Raw genomic sequence first — 8,068 nt, 5'->3', positions numbered from 1 at the left:
AGGGCTGAATGCCCTGAGCCTTCAGGTTCTGAGCCCAGCTAGTCAGGGCTGCCTCTATCTGGGCTAGGATCTGGGTCTGCAGGCTGCATTGTCACTGGGAATCAGAGCTCCAAATTGTGTCCTTGGCTAGGGCAGGAAGGAGAGGGCCCAAGGAGCAGTGCAGGAAGGAGGAAGGTCTCCTCGGACTGGGACAGTTTCTGTCCAGGTCCATATAAGGAAATGTCACAGATCTGAGACAAACTCTCCCTCATTCAGGAGTCCTCCCTTGGCCCCAGGGAAAGAGCCAGGATGGTCCGGATTCCTAGGCCACAGAGAGATTAGGACTAAAGTCCCACCCTCACTGGATGTTGACCATGGAAACCTCCAAATGCAATCTTCTCATTTTAGAGCCAAAGCAACTGAGATTGCCTGGAAGTGACTTTTCACACAGTAAATCAGCAGCAACCAAATTGTCCCCGTGTCAGTTAGAATTAGACACTCGGGCGGCGCCAGTAGCTCAGTGGGTAGGGCGTAGGCCACATACACCCGAGGCTGGCGGGTTTGAGCCTGGTCTGGGCCTTCTGAAATCCAATGACAACTGCAACCAAAAAAAAATGGCTAGGCATTGTGGTGGGCGCCTGTAGTCCCAGCTACTCAGGAGGCTGAGGCAAGAGAATTGCTTACGTCCAATAGTTAGAGGTTGCTGTGAGCTGTGATGCCACCGCACTCTACCGAGCGCGACAAAGTGGGACTTCGTCTCAAAAAAAAAAATTAGACTCTTATTCCAGTGCTCCTCCATTGGCCATCGTTGATTTGGCGGCACCTCTCCATCGGCTTCATCTGCTTCGCTCCTTCCTTTGGCACCTCAAGCAGATCCAAGTCACGCCTAGGAGGTTGGGGGCGGAGGGAGAGGATGGGTCAGGGAGGCTGAGGGAGGAGGAAGGAGTAGTAATGAGACCGGTCTCTTTAAGAGGGCGGACCGCTCTTCAGGACCCCGCCCTCCCAGGGCGGCGCAGGCGCAGGCGGGCTCCGGGAACTCGGGCTGGAGGGCCGGCGTTCGCTGGCTGGCAGCCGGCGCGCGGGGCCGCAGCACCTGCGGGGGCCGGCGCGGGGCGCGGCGCCCGGCCAGTGGACGTTGACGCCCAGAGGCGAGGGCAGGAAGGCGGGCCAGAGATTTAGGAGCGGCCGCGAAGCAGGAGGGGACAGGACTCCGCAGCCCGCTGTCCAGCGGGACGGGGCGGAAGGAGCCGGGCGGGGGGCGGTGTGAGAGGGCGCCGAGGGCAGCACCATCTGGAGGGGCGGGACCGCGCGGCCTCTGGGGGGCAGGCGAGTGCGTTGGGCGGTGCAGGCTGGGGGCCCCGGGCGGGGAGTGCAGGAGGAGCGTGGCGGTCTCACCCCCGCGCTGCCAGAGCAGCAACCGCAGCGCGTCGGGGTTCTCAGCTGGGGCCCGCAGCAGCTCCGCGGGCTGAAGCTCGGCGTGGAGGAGCAGGGCGGGGTGGGTCCGGTGGTGCAGGAAGAGGGCGGGGTGGGCCAGGGGGTACAGGAGCGGGGCGGCTGTGGCCACGAGCCCAGTCTGGGGGTCGTGTGGGGGCCGCCGGACGGCGCGGACTGGAGACGCCCGCCGCCGTGGACGGGCTCTGCGGGCTGGCCTGTGGCGCAGGAGGAGGGGTTGGGGCCCCGCAAGCAGTACCAGGAGAAGGGGGGAGGCAGCCCCGCAGTGCAGGAACGGGGTGAGGTCCGCGCCGGGGTGCAGGAGCGGGGGGAGAGGAGCCCACGCAGGCTGCTGCGGCAGCTCGAGTTCGGAGAAGGGCTCGAAAGTTCTGGCGAACAGGGGGAGCGGAATTGGGAGAACGGCAGGCACCTCGGACGGGAGGCAGTGGTCCTGGGAGCGGCCCCAGGGCGCGAAGACAGACTCCAGCTGGTGGGGAGGGCCCGGCCTGTAGGGCCCCGGGGGCCTGAGGGGGAGGGGCGTCTAGGTGTTCAGGAAGCAAATTGGCTGCCCGGGGTGCAGGAGGGGCAGGTGGTGCAGGCTGTCCAGGAAACATACCCGAACGGGAAGGGATCCCAGGAGGGAGGGGGACCCCCCGAGGGGCACAGAATTCGGAGGCGCAGACGGAGGAGGAGGTGGTAACTTGCAAGTCACCTACTTGGCACGGGGACCCTTCCTGGAGCCCAGGGGGACGCCGGATGTTGGGGTGTAAAGAATGAGGAGCAAAAGATCGCTGTGAACCCGGGAGCTTCGGAAGTCACTGCACGAGGGCAGGCAGTAGCCCGTGCGATCCTCTTCTGCTTCCTCAGCTTGGGCATTGAAGCTGTGTCGGGAGGCAGCGAAAGTCAGCAGGTAAGGAAGTCCAAGTCCGTCTCAGCCGGGGTTAGTGTGCTTGGAAGCTTGGGGCTGCAGTTACTTCTCTAGGTTTTTCAGTGCGGGAGGGAGGAAGCTGTGTAGTTTTCAACCAGAAGGCAGGACTCCTCCCCCTAGTACTGCCTATGCAACGGGAGTGATGGGGCTTCTTTGTATAGTCTAGACTGGAGGTGAGACGTCTGGGTGACTGCCAGGTCTGGGCAGAGGGAAGAGATGGGTAGCCCAAGGGCTGAAGTTGCAGGATGGTGGTGGTAGGGGTGCCCTGGTGCCACAGCTGGGATGGTGCAATCAGCACAGATTGCCCAAGTTCTCAGAACGCCTTCCAGAGAAGGGAAGAGGGCAGTGTTGCATTAACACAACCTTACCTTGTAACCCGTTGGCCGTGTGAGCTGAGATGGTAGTGTAGCAGCCAGTGGCTTGGGCATGAGCCTCAAGTGCTCCTGCTACACTGTCTGGTCACAGCTCATTTACTTGAGGGCCCAGAGCCAAGATGATTAGTGGACAGAAGGGCGGAGGGCAACTGGTGAGGCTCCTTGTGTTTTTGTGGGACCTCAAGATCCCAACCTGTACCTACAGTGCTGGACCCTAGTCTGCCTATGTGGCCCAGACCTTGACCCCATAGTGTGGAGGGTGGCAAATGGGCAGCTGTGGTATCACAGGCTCTCCACGCATAGGGCCAGTTCCCACTCTTGGCCCAGCCTAGAGGGACTTCAGGGCCCAGGGTGGGGGCTAGGTTTGGCTTCTTGTAGGCTCCTCCCTGGCTTGAGTGGTAGGCCTCCTTATTCCTGGCCTGGGGGGCTTGGTTGGCCAGCTGGGCCTTAACTCCCCTAGGAGGGCTATTAATGGCACTGTCGGGGTTCTTGGCTTCCATGGCCCTTGGCGGTGGGGGCTGAATTGCTGTCTGCCCGGGACCTCAGCTGGGACCTATCTCTGCCCTAGCCTAAGGTACGGTTCTGAGTCACTTGGCCCCCAGACTCCCCTGCAGAGCCAGACTGGGTGGAGATAGTGCTCTTTGTGGGGGCAGAGGGTGTGGTGGTAGCCTGGAGGAGCCGGTTAGCCTGCTCCTCATGCAAACCCTAACCTGTCTGTCAGCTTCATCCCATGCCTGTCACACTGCCACTGGAATACTCATGCACCGGAAGGTCAGCTGCTGTTTCCACGGTGCCTGGCTCTTCTGGAATGGCCACGTTCTGGCTCTCTGGCTTAAATGGAGAGAATTCTCTGTTTTAAACACATACGCAGAAGCATACATCTTCACTCCCTTATTTTAGGTCAGCCTTTTTTTTTAATTTGTGGTGGATGAAGGAGAAAGAAAGGCCTTGCCATTAGACAGATTGGTTACACCACTTACTAGCTACGTAGCATCTTTGGGTACAGTAATTGCCTCTGGACTTCAGTTTCCTTTTCAGTGCATCAGGCTTTGGCTTTCCCTACAACGTCCTGAGTGTGGAGGGCTCAGGTCCTTCTTTGCCAGCCTGGTGCCCCACCTTCCAGAATCCCTGGCTAGTAGGTGTTGGGGAGGAGAGTGGTCAGTGTTCCCAGACCTTTTCTTCTGGCCACTGAGCCTGAGATGATCACTCTGTCCTGTGCTTATTCTGGAAGATGAAGTGTTTCTTTTTGTTTTTAATAACAGGTTTACTAAGGTATAATGACATGGTAAATAGAGCATATTTAAAACGTACAATTAAATACGTTTAAACATGTGCATATACCTGTGAAACCATCACCATAATCAAGATAATGAACAATACTCCTATTCCTAAATCCTCAAGTTTTCTGTGTTCTTTTGGAATCCCATCCCAACCCCTCTCTCCCATCCGCTCTCTCCCATCCCCCTTTCCCAGGTAACAGACTGGTCCATTTTCTGTCACTATACTCGAGTTTGTAGCATTATGTAAATAGAATTGAACAGCATGTGTCCTTTTTTTTTTTCTTTTTCTTTTCTTTCTTTATTTATTTTTGAGACAGAGTTTCACTTTGTCACCCTTGGTAGAGTGCCACGGTGTCATAGCTAATAGCAACCTCAGGCTCCTGGGCTCAATTGATTCTTTTGCCTCAGCCTCCCAAGTAGCTGGGACTATAGGCACCTGCCACAATGCCTGGCTAATTTTAGAGACAGGCGTCTCGATTTTGCTCAGGCTGGTCTTGAACTCATCAGCTTAGGCAGTCCTCCTGCCTCAGCCTCCCAGAGTGCTGGGATTTCAGGTATGAGCCACTGTGCCCGGCTCCGTGTTCTTTTTTTTAAATCTGGCTTCTTTCATTCACAATGATTATTTTGAAATTTATCCATGTTGTTATATGTATTAATAGTTTATTCCTTTTTATTGCTGAGTAAATTCAAGTAGTTCATTGCATGCATATGTCAGTCTGTTTATCCATTACCTATTAATGGGTTGTTCTGAAATTTGGGATATTAACACAAAGCTGCTGTGAACAGCTGTGTTAATCTTTGTGTGGACATATGGTTTTATTTCTCTTGGGTGAATCTCTAGGACCAGAATGGCTGGATCATAGGGTGGGCATGCATTTAACTATAAGAAACTACCAGACTGTCTTCCAAAGTGATTGTACAATTTTATGTACCCACCAGCTATGTATGATGAGAGTTCTAGTTTGCCGACATCTTTGTCAATTTTGGTATGGTGTCTTTAATTTAGATATTAAAATATATCTATAGCAGTAACGCAACATGATTTTAATTCATATTTTCCTAATGACTAATGCTGTTGAACATCCTTTAATGTGCTCATTTGTCATATGTATATCTTTGGTGATGTGTCTGTTCAGATTGTTTACCCATGTTTCATGTTGAGTTTTGAAGAGTTCTTTATATATCCTGGATATAAGCCTTTTATCAAACATACGATTTGTAAACGTTTTCTTCCTGCCTGTGGCTTGCATTTTAATTTTCCTAACAATGTCTTTTTGAAGAAAAGTTTTTTTAAGTTTTTAATGGAAAGCAGTTTGCCAATCGATTTTGTTATTGATGATATTGTTTTTGTCTCATGTTGCCCCAAGCTAGAGTCAACAGCATCCTCAAACTCATGGGTTCAGTTGATCCTCCTGCCTCAGCCTCCAGAATAGCTTGAACACCTGGCTAATTATTTTATTTTATTTTTTTCTTTTTTTAGTAGAGACAGCTCTCATTCTTGCTCAGGTTGGTCTTGAAATTCTAAGCTTAGGTGACACTCCCACCTTGGCCTCCCAGAGGGCTAGGATTATAGGCTTGAGCCTCCGTACCTGGTGTACTGATTTGTTATTTTATACATTTTGCTTTTGTTCTCATGTCTTAGATATCTTTGCCTAACCCAAAGTCACAGTGATTTGCTCCTTTGTTTTCTTATAGAAGTTGTATAGTTTGGGGTTTTACATTTAGGTCTATGATGAATCTTGGGTTAATTTTTGTATTTGGTGCCAGGTATGAATTAAAGTTCCAGCACCATGTATTGAAAAGATGTGTCTTTCTGATGAATTGTCTTTGAATCTTTGTCAAAAATCAGTTGTGTGTGTGTCTAATTCTGGACTGTTTTTTTGTTCCATTGATCTATTTGTCTGTCTTAATGCCAATATTACATCATCTCGATTTCTGTGGGGTTTATAGTAAGTCTTAAAATCAGGGTAAGATCTCTAACTTTATTTTTTATTTTCAAAAATGCTTTAGCTATTCTAGGTAATTTGCACTTCCATATGCATTTTAGAATGATTTTGTCAATTTCTATAAAGCAGTATGCTGGGATTTTGATTAGGATTGAGACCATTTTGGGGAGAATTGACTTCTTAATATTGAACCGTCTGGCCCATGAACAGAATATCTCTGTACTTACATAGATTGTCCTTAATGTCACTCAGCAATGTTTTGTAGTTTTCGGTGTACAGGTCTTTTCTTTCTCTCTCTCTTTTCTATCTTTTGTCAGACATATCCTTAAATATTACATATTTTTTTGGTGCTATTATAAATTATATTGCGCTTTTTTATGGTATTGGTTTTTAATTTGTGGTTAAACACACATAACATAAGATTTATTATTTTAACTATACAATTAGGTGGTATTGAATACATTCATGATGTTATGCAACCATTACCATTATCTGTCCCCAGAGCATTTTTTGTCTTGTGAAACTGAAACTCTGTAGCCATTAAAGTAACTCCTCATCCCATTCCTTCCCCCAACCCTAGTAACCACAATTCTACTTTTTTTTTTTGTTTGTTTGAGACAGAGTCTTACTTTGTTGCCCTTGGTAGAGTGCTGTGATGTCATAGCTCACAGCAACCTCAAACTCTTGAGCTCAAGCAATCCTCTTGCCTCAGCTTCCCAAGGAGCTGGAACTATAGGCGCCTGGCACAATGCCCAGCTTTTTTTAGAGATGAGGTCTCACTCTTGCTCAGGGTGGTCTCCAGTTCCTGAGCTTAGGCAATCCATTTGCTTCAACCTCCCAGAGTGCTAGGATTATAGGTGTGAGCCACTGCTCCTGGCCCCACAATCCTACTTTCTGTCTCTATAAATTTGATTACTCTAGGTGCCTCATAGGAATAGAATTATATAGTATTAGAACTTTTGTGACTAGCTTATTCACTTAGCATAATATATTAAGATTAATTCATATTGTAGTATATGTCAGACTACTGTGGCCCTGACTAGAGTGCAGTGGAGTCATCATAGCTCACTGCAGCCTCAGCTTACCAGGCTTTAAGCAATCCTCCTGCCTTAGCCTCCTGAGTAGCTGAAACTATAGGTATGTGTTGCCATACCCAGCTAATTTTTAAATTTCTTGTAGAGACAAGGTTCAGGCTGGTCTTGAACTCCTGGGCTCAAGCAATCCTGCCTCAGCCTCCCCAAATGCTAGGATTACAGGCATGAGCCACTGCACCCAGCCAAATCTGTATTTTTTACAAGTTTCCAAGTAATGCTGATGGTCCATATACCACAATCTGAGAAACAAGGGTCTTCTCTGAGCTCTGGAGTGGTGGTTCTTTGCCCTGTTGTGCACAGAAAATATCCAAGAGCTTGGAAGGCGTCAATGTTTTTCACTGATTTTTTTTTTTTTTTTTAATGTTTTCAATCCATGTTTGGTTGAACCCATAGACAGACAGAGGTTCAACTGCATGATGAATCCTGTAGATACTGCAAGAAGAGAAAACTATCCTCAAAACATAGATGCAAAGATTCTTTTTTTTTTTGTAGAGACAGAGTCTCACTGTACCGCCCTGGGTAGAGTGCCGTGGCGTCACATGGCTCACAGCAATCTCTATCTCTTGGGCTTCCGCGATTCTCTTGCCTCAGCCTCCCGAGTAGCTGGGACTACAGGCGCCCGCCACAACGCCCGGCTATTTTTTTTGTTGTTGCAGTTTGGCCGGGGCTGGGTTTGAACCCGCCACCCTCGGCATATGGGGCTGGCGCCTTACTCACTGAGCCACAGGCGCCGCCCGATGCAAAGATTCTTAATAAATTCCTCAGCAAATAGAATCCAACAATATATATAAAACAATACATGATAACCAAATGAACCTTGTCCTACGTTGGAGAGCTGAGGCAAGAGCACAGTTCAAGAGTACCCTAGGCAACACTGCAAGACTCCATCTCTACAAAAAAATAAATAAATAAATAAATAAATTAGCTGGGGGCGGTGCCTGTGACTCAAAGGAGTAGGGTGCCAGCCCCATATACTGGAGGTGGCAGGTTCAAACCCGGCCTTGGTCAAAAACTGCAAAAAAAAAAAAAAAAATTT

At 49.5% G+C, this 8,068-nt stretch overlaps 1 protein-coding gene across 4 annotated transcripts in view; it reads left to right on the top strand.

Annotated features, from left to right (window-relative positions):
* Positions 1 to 1,949: 1,949 nt before the first annotated feature.
* TNK2 (tyrosine kinase non receptor 2) overlaps positions 1,950 to 8,068 on the top strand; it is a 45,151-nt gene continuing 39,032 nt past the window's right edge. For all 4 annotated transcript variants that reach the window (XM_053565376.1, XM_053565375.1, XM_053565374.1 and 1 more), the window contains exon 1: positions 1,950 to 2,320. The gene's annotated coding sequence lies outside the window, so the exon portion shown is untranslated. The remainder of the gene's footprint in view (positions 2,321 to 8,068) is intronic.

The sequence above is a fragment of the Nycticebus coucang genome, chromosome 16, assembly GCF_027406575.1.
Source record: "Nycticebus coucang isolate mNycCou1 chromosome 16, mNycCou1.pri, whole genome shotgun sequence".
Lineage (NCBI taxonomy): Eukaryota > Metazoa > Chordata > Mammalia > Primates > Lorisidae > Nycticebus > Nycticebus coucang.
This window is presented reverse-complemented; position numbering and strand designations above follow the sequence as displayed.